The sequence below is a fragment of the Rhinatrema bivittatum genome, chromosome 1 (genome assembly GCF_901001135.1).
Source record: "Rhinatrema bivittatum chromosome 1, aRhiBiv1.1, whole genome shotgun sequence".
Classification (NCBI taxonomy): Eukaryota; Metazoa; Chordata; class Amphibia; order Gymnophiona; family Rhinatrematidae; genus Rhinatrema; species Rhinatrema bivittatum.
Window position 1 is genome coordinate 382,670,384 of NC_042615.1, and position 15,760 is coordinate 382,686,143.

At 47.2% G+C, this 15,760-nt stretch overlaps 1 protein-coding gene across 1 annotated transcript in view; it reads left to right on the forward strand.

Moving 5' to 3' along the window:
- The first annotated feature begins 1,976 nt into the window (after nucleotides 1–1,976).
- The window catches only part of HOPX (HOP homeobox), a 55,807-nt gene continuing 42,023 nt past the window's right edge, over nucleotides 1,977–15,760 (forward strand). The window contains exon 1 of the mRNA XM_029601043.1: nucleotides 1,977–2,151. The gene's annotated coding sequence lies outside the window, so the exon portion shown is untranslated. The remainder of the gene's footprint in view (nucleotides 2,152–15,760) is intronic.

Here is a 15,760-nt window from a genome sequence, read left to right on the forward strand (position 1 = left end):
GCAGCAAGGGACCTTCTGGAGATATTTCAGCCCTGGTCAAGACTAAATATACATTTTGACTTTTGGGTTCAGGATAGCAAATAAAAACCTCACAAACAGACCGATACAGAAAAACGTGCGGGAGAGCTGGCTAGCGCCAGCTCTCCCAACACACACACAGGCCACTCTTCTGGGCGCGTGATTCAGAAAGCCCAGGTATGTAAAGTGTTTGGGTAAATAACCCCTTGGTCAGTCCATGGGTAGAATGGAAGGTTTTAATGGACTAGCTATGTTGGCTCTGCCTTCTGCATGCCCCGAATAGATTTTATTTTTAGCTTTGTCAAATATGTTTTAACTACCTTGATTATCTCGCAAACAGACTCTTTTATAACAGTTGTTATCCGGCAGTATCTAAATATCCCCCCCAGATATTCTCCTACCTGTGTTCAGCTTTGGCCCCAATTCAGCAACCAAAAGGCTATATACTCTGTAAGTTAATTACCATTGATCAAGAATAGAAGACAGCATTTTTTTCACCAACTTCCAAAATCCACAACAGGAAACACATACACTAATATCAAATAAACATAAGCTTGAAAACTTGATGCAAATATTTTGTTTATAAGACTGAAAATTAGAATGGTACCTGAGGTCCTTCTATGCAAAGTGCAGATACTGTCTGAAGCCATTAACAAGTGTGAATGAAATTATGAAGTAGGCATGTGATGTGAGTGGAGGTGGAGACCCACTTGCCTCAATTTGGTTTTGATGTGAGCAAAAGTTATTGCTTTTTATTAATACTTTGACAAATTGTTTACATTATTGTTATATGGTGGATCTGGTAAATTGTTTATATATGTTGTACCAATGAGACAATTAGTAAATGCATTTATTAAAAAAAAAAATCAAATAATCAAGGGGAGGATTTCTCCTTCCCTCCTTTCCCCTCACCTCCAATTTGTGTGTGCATGTTAAGGGTTAACAACCTAGATAATGGGGAAGTTTCGTTGCTATACGGAATCACTATTCACTGTCACTCTCAGAAAAGACTAGACGGAGCCTGCCAAGTCCTATATAGATCTGACAGTTGGCAAGTCTAAAGGTTTTCCTCTGTAGCAAGATCACTACTGATCTTAACGATGCTTTTGTTTCTTTTCCATTACTGTATTGAACTTTATTCTTGGTTTTTCTTTTTTATTGGGCGATATATGTACACCTGGGTTGTTACCTTTTCCCCTGAGTAAGGTATTTCCTGGTGTATGTTAAGAGAAAATAAGCCTAACACAACTGGTGATTTTTTTACATACATCCTTTTGTAATGGAGCAACCTTCAGGAAGCTTTGTGGGGAAATCACCCATTGCCACAGAATCTACTTTTTCTTTTTCCTGAATTTTTATTGAGTGATCCCTTCACACAGCATTTAATCCGAATAGACGCACATCTTTATAAACTTTTAAAATTACAACAACAGTACTAGGAGCCAGCTCTCTGGGTGCTTGAGCACCCCTCAGATTTGAGCAAAATCCTTTATGGTGCCTTTATTTGCCACGAGTTTAGCAACTCGGTCATTTGGAAAAGGTGGCGCCTGTATGCCAGTTTCTACTGTAATAGTAATAGTAGCAAGCAACTAGAAAAGCTCTGTTTGAGCTCGCGGCTTTCCAGGCGAAATGGCAGTCGCACGGTGCAAACGTGCTCTTCACCCCCGTCCTGTAACACCGGTTTAAGGGCTCGTGAGGCTCCTGAATGAGGAGCGACTGCTCACGCGGCAGCGCGAAGCAGCCATCAGCTCCGCCCCCGCCCCAGGCTCTGGCTCGCCTCCAGCCTGGCGGGGGCGGGGCCTCCCCCTTAGGCAGTGCCCAGCCATTAATAGCAGCGCCCTCGCGGCTGCCGCCCCGCTCCCTGCGCGCGGGCGCAGGAGGAGGAGCCCGGGGCGCGCGCTGGCACTCTGGCCCCGCCTCCTCGCTGTCCGGGGGCGGGGTTTCTGGGGGTTTTACCCCTGTGCGCGGCTCTTTCCCGCGAGTCTGCACCGGAGCGGAGGTGTCAGCGGGCGGGGTGGATATTTAAAGAGCCCTGCAGTGGGGGGGTGGTCCGGCAAAGTGCTGGAAAGCATCCGACTCACCGGGGCTGAGCTGTGCTCACAACCGAGATCGGTCAGGGATCTGCACGGGAAAGTAAGTGCCACATGGCGTTTGTTCTTTTAAGAAAGCGATCTGCGTCCCCCCGCCACCCGGTGAAAGAAGGGTCCAGGGTGACCAAACTTTGCAGCTGGAGAAGATCTGATGGGGGGTGGGGGAGGATGACAAGAGCCTTGCCAGGCATCTGCAAGGCTGCTGCCCTGTGGCGAGAAGAAGAGATTCAGGTGGCAGGTGTAGAATTGTAGGGGCTTTGAAATGATTTGGTTTCAGTTGGTATGAGGAAACAGTGAAACTTTCTCAGGTTTTCTTGGCTTGTCACTGTGCTAGGTAATTCCTTGTGCTTAATTGTCATGTTGTTTGGTTCAGTCCCGCATCAGCGTCTGTAAGTATTTGACAGGTGAATGCCAAAACAATATTCAAGCATTAAAACGGACCTTCAATGACGGTGTGTGCGTGCAAATACAGTGAGAGACTGGAGGCAGCCGTGAGATTTACTTTATAAGGTGTCAGGGAGGTGAATGAAACACATAGACTATGACAAAACCTCGGGGATGGCATGTAATATCAGATCAGGCAGCTTTTTGTGCAAGCTAATTAAATGTCAGAGCACTGCCCTTACACACCACGGTGTTCTGGAGAGGGAGGATGCTGCAGATGCCTCCTCAGAAGTGAAAGCCAGGGGAGCCGCCTTTTGGCTTCTCTTACGGAGTCCAAGCCGCAGATATGCCCTGGGTCTTGCAATCCATACTTTCCTTTCTAAAGACTTGTGCTTTCACTCTTTAAAGTAATTAGCCCCTTTTCCTTAAGGGATTTCCAAGTGTTGCTCTATTGTTTTCAGTTTTTGCCTATCAATTTCCTCCTGCTTCTTGGGCTTCATGCTCAGTCAGTCAGAACCAGCTTCTGCTGGGGCTATGGTGCCATAAGCCATCATTTGCAATCACGCAGGGAGTTCTACCTCATTTTGCTGTTCACGCTTCCATCTACCCAGTCATTACAAGGCAATGGTCCTTGGCAATACAGGCAGGAGGCGGAGGAGGTGGGGACTGGAGCATGTGGTGGTGGTGATAGTGCCCAGCTTCTACAGTCACATACTAATGTGATCCAGATCACTTGGCATGGCAAAGGACTCAGAATCAAACATGTATGGAGGGAGACCAGTGGCAGGAGGGGGGGGGGGGGGGCGAAGAGGAAGTGGTTAAGATCTAGTGAGAGGGGGGCTGGGCTAGAAGAAGGAAAGTGGAGGCCAACTGGCAGAAAAAGGTCTAGTGGGATGGGAGGGGGGTCCTCAACACATAGGATGGAGGCAAGACAAATGAACAAATAAAATTGAAAATACAGCAGTGAAACTCTCAACATACATGAAAGCAATACAGCAAAAAGCTATCTCAGCTAAAACTAACATTAAACAAAAAAAAATCTGAAATTGTTTGGTTAAGGAGAAACCAATCTATACATAAACCACCATCCCTAGACCTGGGTAACGTCATCATCACACTATCTGAACAAGTAGGAGACCTAGGAATACAAATCGATGAGAACATAACAATGAAAAATCACATAAACAAATTAATTAAAACAGGATACTCCAAGCTACAAATCTTACACTGATTAAAGCCTTTCAACATTCAGGACTTCCGAAATGTTCAACAAACACTTATATTCTCAGACTTAGATTAGTGCAACTCACTATTGCTAAGCCTACTCTCAGGACAATTAAAACCATTACAGATACTACAAAATGCCTCTGCTAGATTATTATTAGGGAAAAAAGAAATTTGACTACATTACCCCTTTGTTAATAGATCTACATTGGCTACCTGTACAAGCAAGAATACACTACAAAGAACTAACACTCATCTTCAACATAATCAATGATAGCAAATCCTGCTTATTGGGCATAACCCTCCAACAATACACACGACAATGAACACCTAGATCACAAAACAAAGGACTATTAACTGTACCTACCCCACGGAATACTCATCTAGTGCAAATAAGAGATCATATATGAATATCGCATGTTTGACGTTGTGTGCGCCTTTAATGTGAATGTTGCTTTTGTAAACCGTTGTGATCTTCTTTTGGAATGACGGTATATAAAATGAATAAATAAAATAGAGGGAGAAGAGTGTTGAGAACTGGTTGGAGACTGAAGTCTAGGACCTGGTGGAGGGAGAGGCCCAGAGGGGAAGGGAGGCTGATGGAGGAGAGGGGAGGGGACCAGAAATTTGAAGCTACCTAAGGGGGCCAGAAATGTGGTTCTCAGCCAAAAGCCACAGATGTAATTTTACAATCTGGAAAATTCTATATGTGCACCCTGAAGTGCAAGTTGTGTGATATTCTGGACTCCCTCTCAAGAGCTTGTGAATGTTTTTGCCACAGCACCCGCTGCTCTGACCAGCCCGAAAAGCAGGAGCTGAGTTTATAAATTGAACGGAGGTCTCCCACACAGCCGCGCACATCACTGCCTCAGAGCCGTCAGCTCAGCTCTTTTTCTGCTGGTTAAAGAAAATCAACGTTTGGTGGATCAGATTTAGGGATTTGGTAGCAAAGCATGACACAAAATACTGAAGTGTGCATAAATCTGGGCACGCTGATTTTATCCTTTGTGCCAGACTTAAAGCTTTTCCATAGAAATCCCAAAGATGTACAGAAGTTGTGAAATTAATATTAAAATTAAATGGTGCTGAGGTCATATGACACAAGGGAGGGGGTTGTTTCTTTTACAAACCTTCTGTGCACTTGTGTGGTTTGTTTTGGTTTTTTTTTGTTTACATCTTATATTTCCAGTTTGGAAAAAACCTTTGACTGAATTTTGCTTGCTTTTGGTCTCATCATCTTTTCAATGTAACTTTACTTCCAGCAAATAACTTCAGATGCATAGCTGTAGCAAATATGATAGAGGCAGGTGGCACCTTGTAGACTAACCAATTTGAGGCCTGAGCTTCTGACACTGGTCCTTGAAAGCTCACGCCTCAATAAATTGCTTAGTCTATAAGATCAATGCCAGCCCAATGAGGTGAAATAAAACAAAATCATATATATATATATATATATAGTATATAATCGGAGAAGCGGAATGTGTGAGGGAAAAGTGTGTAAACTGTCCCAAAGTTCAAAAACCACACTTAGTAAATCACTTGGAGAACACTTATTTAGAGCTTCATGGAGAGAAGGTTCCGGGCACAGTCCATATTTCGCTGGAGGGCTGTCCCAGGAGGGTCCTCAATAGAAGTGCATCCTTACAGGTGAATTTTCAAAGGAGTTACACGTGCATACGTAACATACTATCATAGCAATTTTTAAAAAGCCTTTTACATATGTGAAGTGCACTTGCACGTGTATAACCTATGGACAATTCAATGACATATACTGTAGCATTTTCAAAAGCCCACTTACATGGAGAAAGTGTATTTAGTCATGTAAAACCCAGCTCTTTACATATAAATCCTTTTGAAAACCACCCCCTTAATGCTTAAGCAAGCTCAGCATGTGATATGCTCTCTTAGCACCATGCCAGGCTCCCTACCAAACACTTACATCTCAACAAAGTGTTCCTTACAGAAAGGAGTGGCCCAGTGGCTAGAGCAGTGGGCTAAGCACCAAGAAGCCAGGGTTCAAAGTCTGTTTCTCTCACTTCTCTGATACAAATTTAGAACATGGGGGTTGCTAAAATCAAGACCACTTAACCCTCCCTGGACACAGTGAGTTTGTTCAATATTGGGAGTGCTTGAGCACCCACAGAGCTGGCAGGTCTGACTTAGGTTATAGGCAGGAGAATATCTACTATGCGCTAATCTGTAACTCAGTTGGGAAAGAGTGTACAAAACTGTTAGAGGTAACCCTTTTACATATTAACTATCTATCCCACAAAGAAAAAAGTGAGGTTTTAAACCTGTTGATTGTTAAACGTGATTGCAAGATACAAATCAAGTTCTACAGTGGGATATTTGCTTATTTTGATTCACGCCCATCTGGGGTGTATCGTCGTCGAAGGCACAGGAATGACTTAAAACTTGATCTTTACTGTGCTTTTTTTTTTTTTTTTTTGCTAGATCTAAAAGTACAAGTACAATAAACCTTCTCCAGCAGCTTTTTTTTTTTTTTTTAACTAAATGTTAGTTTTGCTGACAACCTTGATTTTTCAGGAAAATGATGGCTTTTCTTTCAAATGACTCCTGAACTGTGTGTGTCTAGGGCAGCAGAAAGTGCCTGAAGATTACATCCCAGCAGAAAGGTTAAGTTTGCAGTTAGTATCCAGAATCATATCTGTCAAGGGAAAGGTCAAGCATACAGGAATAAAATGCAAGCCTGCCTCGGGGAGTGATAATGGCTTGAACCCTGCAGGCATGAGTGCTTTAATTTCTTCTGGTGCCATCAGATATTTTATTTACAACTTAAGGGTAGTCTTGGCCCTTTCTGCGTTTACTCTTGTTAATGGCTATAACTGAGGACTTGTTTAAAGATCTCTTCAGTATCAATCAATTCCCATGCTCTGCGGTACCTCCATACACTGTTAAGAAGGTCCACGTTTGACAGAATCTGTTTTCAGTGGCAAACAGGTCTGTCAGAAGTGCTGTTTATAGCTATTTTTATTTATATTCTGCTTTTCCTTTTTCCTTCTTTCTCTCGCTCTCTCCCCCACTTTGTGATAACTCAAAAACTTATCCTAACCATGCCTTTTGTTTTTTATTGCACAAGTTATTCGTGTGAAATTTATAGCAAAGTGATGACTCTAAGGGAAAGTTTGTACCTGAAGCAACAGAGAGTAAAAGTGACTTCCCCAAGAACCCAGTGAGTGGCAGTGGGATTTGAATCCTGGTTTCCCAGCCCACTCCTCTAACCACTAGACTACTCCTCCACTCCCAGCTACCAGAAACTATTTTAATTTCTTTGATAAGGAAAGCTTTCTCATCGTCCTCTCAGCTTCTCCTCACCCCATTCCTTTTCCTCCAACCTTCCTCTCCCTATCGCTGGTCATTCTCCTCTCTCCTTCTCTCCCCTATTAATGTTTATGGAGTGTACAGTAATTATGTCCTGTGTGGTTTAATTGACTGCGCAGGATCCCCTCACGCTTTTAAAAGCTGTTTTTCATTGCCTATGGGACTCAGTGGGGGAAGGGGGGTTGTAGTGAAAATGCCTGGCAGTTTGGGGTGTCAGCGTCTGGTACACAGGTACAAAGTGATTTGTGTGCTGGAAAGCTGAAAGTATTTATGTGTGTGGGGGGATTTCCTGAGTTTATATTAAATCAGTCTTTCAGCATTCTGTAACTTTTGCTTGCTTATAAACATTTTGGTAATGTACATTTTTTTTTCATTATTTCTAGTTTAATTTGGAATATAAATCACCATACAGCATCGGGCACCCAGGAGATGTGGCTGTGTACACGTTAAAAAAAAAAAAAAAGTGAACAGTTAGGGCTCGGGTTTTTATGTGCGGCTTATTGCATTGCCCCCATTGTGCCTGGACTACAGCAATAAGTACAATAGGGCTGTGACTAGGGTGGCAAAAATCTGGGGGCAGGAGACCGGCTAAAGATTTGCTGCCTTCCAGCTCTCCCAGGCAGCCTGCAGGGAACAAGAGGAGAAGTGGTGACAGTGGCACAGACATAGAAGAGCTACTCTGGGCCCCTATCCAGCTCCTCCTTTCCTATCAGTCAGGGATAGGAGGGGAGGGCATGAGCCTGCAGCAGACAGTGAAAATGAGAATCATTTTGGAGAGGTTAGAAGAGGATGAGTGGGGGGGTGAGGAGAGCTGGGGAATGAGAGGGGATCATCTAGGATGTGTGTCTGTGTGCTAGCAAGGGGAACAGGACAGGGTGCAGTGTGTGTGAGGGAGAAGGGATTGGTGCTGGGGGTGGGATGTTAGAGGAGATACAAGGGGGGATCAGGACCAGAGCATGACAGGGACACCTGCCGTTTCCTGCAATTCACATCCTCTCTCCCTTCATTTCGAATTATTTCCCTCAGATCCTGGAAACTACCTTCCTATTACTCCCTTCTCCCTTTCCTCAATCCCAGAACTTTCTCCTCCTTCCCCATCCCAAATTCCTGATCTGCTCCCCGACCCGCTTCCTTGATCTTCTCCATCTTCCATCCTTGTTATTCCTAGACCTCTCTCCTTCTCCCCCATTCTCTCTCCTTCTCTCTCGCCTCCTGCCCCGCCCCCATCTTCGTCCTCTCAGCTTCTCCTCGCCCCATTCCTTTTCCTCCAACCTTCCTCTCCCTATCGCTGGTCATTCTCCTCTCTCCTTCTCTCCCCATCCCTGAGATCTCCTCCCTGTATTGATACTTGAGATTTAGTTTTCCTCACCCATTAAAAATAAAATAAATTATACAAGCACAAGCAAGGTTGGGAAAATGACTTTATTTTTATAATGTAAAATAAAAGATGGAAATTTTTTTGACAATTTGCTTTAGAATTTTCTAATTTTTGTCACTGAATCTACCCTGAGCTGCTGCAAGAAACTATGAGACTGTACCTTTGATCTTCTGCTCCTTGATGTACAACCTTGCAGCCTTTGGGGGGTGCAAGTGCACCAACAGTGCCTGAGGGTGGCAAAATCCTAAATTTGTTACTGATCTCCCCTCAACTTGATCAGCTTAATCGGCTGCCAGTTGTGCTGAATTTAAGGCCTTATGCTTGGCCCAGTCTTTTGAGGGCCTTAAAGTTTATGCATATCTCAGGAACAAGCTCTGTTCATATATCCCAGCTCACAGGATGATAAAACTGCTTGTTCCTTCTTGCTGGAAGGTGAGATTAACAGCAGCTCATAAGAGCTTTTCACTGCTTTGCATTCACCCACTGGAACAATCTCCACAAGGAGATTAGAATTGCAAAGGAGCTTCTGCCCTTTTGAAAGCTACTAAAATTTTGGCTTTTCAACTAGGCATATTGGATTAGGTTAGTGTGTTGCTCTATTTAAGACATATTTATACCATCTTCCATCAGGATTAAGCTAGGTGGTATCTATTTTTTATTTTAAATCTGATTTGTATAGTTTCCTGTTTGGCACATCAAAGCAGATTACATGCAGGTACTGTTGTTATTTTCCTGATATCAGAAGGCTCACCATCTAAGTTTCTGCCTGAGATAAAGGAGGGTAAAGTGACTTGCACAAGGTCACAAGATGCACCAGTAGGACATGAACCCCGATCTTCCTGGATCTTAGCCTGCTGCGCTAACCGCTAGGCTACTCCTCCATAGCAGATCTAAAATAACTCTATACTATCATAACTCAAACATAAACCTGAGCTACAAACTTATAACACAACACATTAAAAGAGAACCCACCATCATCCATCCATCACAGAGTATAAATTCACCTATCATTCCAAGGAATTCATCTATTTTCTGAGAACAGCCGGATTTTTCATTTTTTCGAAAGGCAGTCAAACTGATCTCCTGCCGTAGATCCACTGGTGACTTGTTCCATTTACCACAACTCCTTAACTTGACAGTCAACCAATTTGTATTTCATTCTACGACCTTGGGACCCACTCCTAGACTCTCATTTTAATCATGAGCCTCCTATATAAGACTGTATCAAAAGCTTTGCTGAAATCCAAGTAAACCACATCAGGTGCTCATCCTTGATCTAATTCTCTAGTCACTCAATAGGATTTATTTGACTTCACTTTCTTCTGGTAAAACTATATTACCTAGTAAACTATTTGGGGCTGATATTCAGCCATGGAGTGCCTAGTTAAGTTAGCTGATATAGCTATCCAGCTAACTTAACAGGGATATTCAGCAGTGTAGATATACTTATCCAGCCAACTTTAGGACAGCCCTATGGTGCAAGCAGTTAGCCGCATAACTTATGCGGCTAACTCTGCTCTGGAAACTCCTGTCTGCCTGCCCCTGGAATGCCCGTGACTTATGCGGCGAAAATTTAGCTGTATAAGGCTCTGAATATAGCCGGGTAGCCAGTTAGATGGATAACTTTTCAGTTATCCATCTAAATGACTTTTGAATAACGAACTCTCTAAATCCAGCGGATTGAAGGATCTGAGATATGAGGTAGGATTTAAAAGCCTTGCGCGCACAAAAACAGCCACATACGTGCATAAGAGGGCCATGTGGAAGCTACATGAATTTTAAATAGCTGGTAAGAGTGTGTACATCAATGTACGTATGCCCAGAAAAAGTAGGTGGAAAAGGGGTGTTCCAGAGGCGAGGCCAGCACCAACGCGTTTGCCACAGCTCCTCAGTAGCTGTAGTAGAAGCGTGATGAAAAGGAGTTGATTTGTACAATAGAGCTAGAGACTGCAGTGTACAAATCAATTCCTTGTTAGAATTTTCGTCACTTAAGGTCTAAAATTCTTTGATTTTTCAATGGATACTTCTGAATGTGTCTAAAACTCACCCCGAATCAAAGTGCCCCCTTACAATGGTCCATATATAGAGTATCAGACTGAGCCTTATAAAGTCTCTCACTCTCTCACATGCATGAAGATTTTTCTATAACCTATGACATATGGGTGCTCACACAGCCCTTTTAGAAAGTTGTATCAGGTTTCACTGCTTAGGTTCTCCCTAGCAGGCCGATACAGTACAGTGAGCTCCGACGGAGCGCACTGTTAACCTGTCATTGGACGCGTGTTTTCCCTTACCCCTTATTCAGTAAGAGGCGGAAAACACGCATCCAACTCGCCAAACCTAATAGCGCCCTCAACATGCAAATGCATGTTGATGGCCCTATTAGGTATGCCCGCGCGATTCAGAAAATAAAATGTGCAGCCAAGCTGCACATTTTACTTTCAGAACTTAGCGCCTACCCAAAGGTAGGCGCTAATTTCTTCAGGCACCGGGAAAGTGCATAGAAAAACTGCTTTTCTGTGCACCCTCCGACTTAATATCATGTCGGAGGTCCCGAAGGGTAAAAAAAATAAAAACAAAATTTTTGAAGTTGGCCGGCGGCTGTCGGGTCAAAAACTGGACGCTCAATTTTGCCGGCGTCCGGTTTCCGAGCCCGTAGCTGGTAGCAGGCTCGAGAATCAACGCCGGCAAAATTGAGCGGCGGCTGTCAAACCCGCTGACAGCCGCTGCTCCGGGCCAAAAGGAGGCACTAGGGACGCGCTAGTGTCCCTAGCGCCTCCTTTTGCCCGTTTCTACCGCCGGACCTAATTTAAATACTGCATCGCGCGCACAGTCAAGTGGCCTGTGCGTGCGCTGGGAGAGCAGGCGTTCGCCCGCTCTCCTGCGGACTTTACTGAATCGGCCTGTAGATTTGCTCAGTTTGCTTAAAGTCCTACATGTCTTATTTATATGTTTGTTGTTGTGCTCCTGCCCACAAGAAGCGTGTGCAAGTTCTTACCTCTCACAGCCACAGCCAGCCGGGCTGCTGACGCTGCTTCTTTCTCCCTGAATCAGCTGGGGCCGTTTCCACAGCTGCTGCCATGTGGTCTGCTCCTCGGCTGCTGTCTCTGCCTTTCCCCGACGTGCTGCTGCGATCCCGGGACCTTCAGCGAGCAGGCCGTCTCTCCCAGTGCCTGCCTTAGCCCGGGTCCTTGCCCAGCAGGGAAGCCGTCCCTGCCGGTGCCTGCAGTCTCTCACAGTTCCCTGCAGCCAGCACTTCTCTCTGCCGGTGCCTACAGCTCTCTACTCTCCCTGCAGTCTTACCTCTCCTCCTGGGGCTGTCCTCACGGCATGGAGCCGTTCCTGCAGTCAGCCCTTCCCCCGCTCTCTCTGCTTCTGTCCGTGCAGCTGGGAGCTGCTCCAGTGACCTGCCTTCACCCAGCTCCAGTCCAGGGCTGCTCCGCGGCTTCCTTGGGCCCTCCACGTGGCTGTGGACGCCACCAGCTTCCAGCTCTTCTCTCCAGCCTCCTAGGGCGCGAGCGCGCGCTTCTCTACTGCTCTTCAAGGGCCAGCCAGGTGTGGCCCCCTGCTGACCCCTCCCTGGGCGTTGTCCACTTCAGCCCTACTAAAGGGCTCAGCTTTCAGTGTATCTTTGCCTTCGCAAGGAGTTGGTCACTCCTGAGAGCCTCGTTCTAGGAGATGCCTTGTATTCCAGCCTTCTGCAAGGTCCAGTGTTCCATGTTTCCTGTTGAAGCTTCTTGTCAAGTTGTTCCAGTCCTGATGTCTGCCTGCCATTCCAGTCCTGATGTCTTCAGTGTTCCAGTCCTGATGTTTGCCTGCCGTTCCAGTCTCAAGGTCTGTCTCTTGTTCCAGTCCTGATGTTCCTGATGTCCATGTTCCAGCCCAGAGGTGTGTCTCCTATTCCAGTATATGTGTTCCAGTCCTGATGTTCCAGATATCCTTGTTCCTGATCCTGATGCCTAACCTGCCTTGTGCTGCCAGGAGAGCAGCGTATATCCTTGCCTTGTGCTGCCAGGAGAGCAGCGTATATCCTTGCCTTGTGCTGCCAGGAGAGCAGCGAACCTGCTTCCTCTTTCCTGTGCTCTCCCGCTCTCTGCGTGGTCCGCGACCAGCCTTCCAGGGCTGAGTAGGGCGCGTATGGGACAGGGTGGTCCGCGACTCAGTCCCGCGGGTGGCCTGAGTAGGGCGCCCTGAGGGTCAGTGCCACTGTCTACCTTCAGCCCTCATTCCTGCATCCACGTCTATGCATCCTGCACCTCGTCCTGAGTCCACGTATTTGCCTGAGTCCACGTCTAAGGATCCGGCATCTATGCCTGAGTCCACGTCTATGGATCCTGCACCTCGTCCTGAGTCCACGTCTATGCCTGAGTCTACGTCGTTCCAGAGTCTCGTCTGAATCCATGTTCCAGTCTTCACTGTCCTGGCCTCCATCTGGCCTGCCGCTTCGTGCCGTACCCTGCAGCAGGTCCGAAAGGGCTGGGAACGGTCGGAGGACTGTTCACAAGACCAACATTGTGTTGTTGGATCTTCCGAAGCGTGCAGGTCCGGAGGAGGGCCTGTCAGCCTGTCTTCACTCCAGCCCTGCTCCCGTCCAGCCCATGCTCGGGCATGCCACGCCTCCCACGGCACCTCTTCAGAGCCCTCTGGGGTCGAGCCGTGGCCCAAGGACACACATCACCCAGGAGTGGGATCGCTCTCCTAGCGCTCCACAACAGATTGCGAAGGCCATGTGTCCGGCGTTCATGTCCTTGTGATGGGCCTGTGCCAAGTTCCGGAGTTTCTTTGCCAAAGGAATTTTTTTTTAAAAAAAAGGAAAAAACTTCAGTCCCAGTTTTTCCGCTGTGCCTTACCGACCTGCTGGAGGCGCCAGCTTATTTGAACTTTTGTTTTCCCGTACCGCTAGAGGCCTAGCACCTGTTTTCACCAAGTGCCTTCTTGAGACTTTTGCTTAGCCTGGGTACACTTGCTGTACGACCTGCAGGAGGCGCCTGCACCCAGGTTCACCACCATATTCCACGCTGCAGCACCTGGTTCCTGTGCTGCATGACTATCTTGACTAGAATTTTTATTTTTTCCCTCCGAGAATGCTTGTTCACCAGCAAGAGGTTCCTGCCCAGAAGAGCTTACTCTGCTGAATTTCCTGTACATCTTGCTCACTGTGTTCTCCATGCTACTAGTGATGCCTACTATCTGCCAGCTTGTGGTACACCTCTCCAGACGACCTGCAGGAGGCGCCTGCACCCCATCTGTGGTAATCTGTCCAATGGGGCCTGGAGTCTGTCATCTCTTCCAGCTGAATCAGCAGATGTCTTCGCTCTTTCCGCTCAGCCTCTACAGTACTTTTGTTACCACGTGCTTGTCTTGCTCATCACCCCGAGCGTGAATCCAGCAGTCTCTTCGGGAATCCGCTGCAAGCTTCACCATCCAAGCAAAGGTACCGGTCCAAGTGTGCCTTTTCCAGTAACTTACTGCTAGCTTGCTCTCAAGCCATCCTGAAGATGTCCATTTCTCATCACCAGTCTAGGACCACTCTAGTGTGAGTGTCAGTTAAACAAGCAACACCAAGATTCTGCCCAGTCTTAGGGCTCACTCCTAGACGGGAGTTACTGAACTTTTGTGCCTATAATCCTCTGCACTGCTCTATCCTGATTCTCACCACCAGTTACTTGAGCTGCCAGTTCTACCCACCTGAGCTTCAGCAATGTCTTCACTAAGGAGTCCAGTTTCCAATCGAAGAACTCCAGCTTACATGCTTTGCCAAGCCTGAATCCAGCTGGGACTGCCAGCATTGACTAGCAGTCCACCCTCCATCTTGAACTATGCTTATCAGGATGTCACGCTTGAAACTGCAACATCATCTGGTCACCAACCTAAGGACTTCACCCAATGTTCCCTGTCAAGTGTATTTCCATCTGTGACCACCAGCAGTGACTAGCAGTTCACCTGCCCTCTTGCATCTACACATCAAAGGAAGTCACGCTTGCTTAAACGGCATAGCTTTTAAAGACTGCCAAGTCATCCGGTCACCTGGGCCCTTCAACCCTGACCCTTGAACTACTGTGTGGTACCCAACTCCGAGCGTGCCACCATACTTCAAAGCAACTTGAACCAACTGGGAATGTCCTCCATCCTCTAGTGAAACCAAGATCATTTCTCGCCACATCTTGCATTGCTACCTTGACGCCTTGCTCCAACTCTTCCACCTTGTGTTACTGGAGTCCCAAGTCTCCGGAACCATTAATCAGCACCTAATCTCCACCTAAGTACTCCAGCCTGCACCACAGCTTCAGTCTTAAGTCTATGGACCTCCATTTAAGCCAAGTCTTGGATGGAGCCTTGCCTCTGCCTTGATCCTAGAACCAAGATGCCATCTTGTGGTTCTGTACCCTACTTCCTGCCTGATCTACGCCTTCAGCATTCCGTGTTCTATGTTTGTCTAGCCTGGACCTTGACCACTTCTGCCTTGTCTTCTGCCTCTGTATTCTTCTCGCTACAGTTACTCGCCAAGAAGTACCAGCTCGTCCTTGGATCCTCGCTTGCCCTCGACGGTATGGACTACCGCCTTCTTCTCAAGCTGTTGACAAGAGGCTTGAGGGGGGGCTTTGAGGAGGGGGTACTGTTGTGCTCCTGCCCACAAGAAGCGTGTGCAGGTTCTTACCACTCACAGCCACAGCCAGCCGGGCTGCTGACGCTGCTTCTTTCTCCCTGAATCAGCTGGGGCCGTTTCCACAGCTGCTGCCATGTGGTCTGCTCCTCGGCTGCTGTCTCTGCCTTTCCCCGACGTGCTGCTGCGATCCCGGGACCTTCAGCGAGCAGGCCGTCTCTCCCAGTGCCTGCCTTAGCCCGGGTCCTTGCCCAGCAGGGAAGCCGTCCCTGCCGGTGCCTGCAGTCTCTCACAGTTCCCTGCAGCCTGCACTTCTCTCTGCCGGTGCCTACAGCTCTCTACTCTCCCTGCAGTCTTACCTCTCCTCCTGGGGCTGTCCTCACGGCATGGAGCCGTTCCTGCAGTCAGCCCTTCCCCCGCTCTCTCTGCTTCTGTCCGTGCAGCTGGGAGCTGCTCCAGTGACCTGCCTTCACCCAGCTCCAGTCCAGGGCTGCTCCGCGGCTTCCTTGGGCCCTCCACGTGGCTGTGGACGCCACCAGCTTCCAGCTCTTCTGTCCAGCCTCCTAGGGCGCGAGCGCGCGCTTCTCTACTGCTCTTCAAGGGCCAGCCAGGTGTGGCCCCCTGCTGACCCCTCCCTGGGCGTTGTCCACTTCAGCCCTACTAAAGGGCTCAGCTTTCAGTGTATCTTTGCCTTTGCAAGGAGTTGGTCACTCCTGAGAT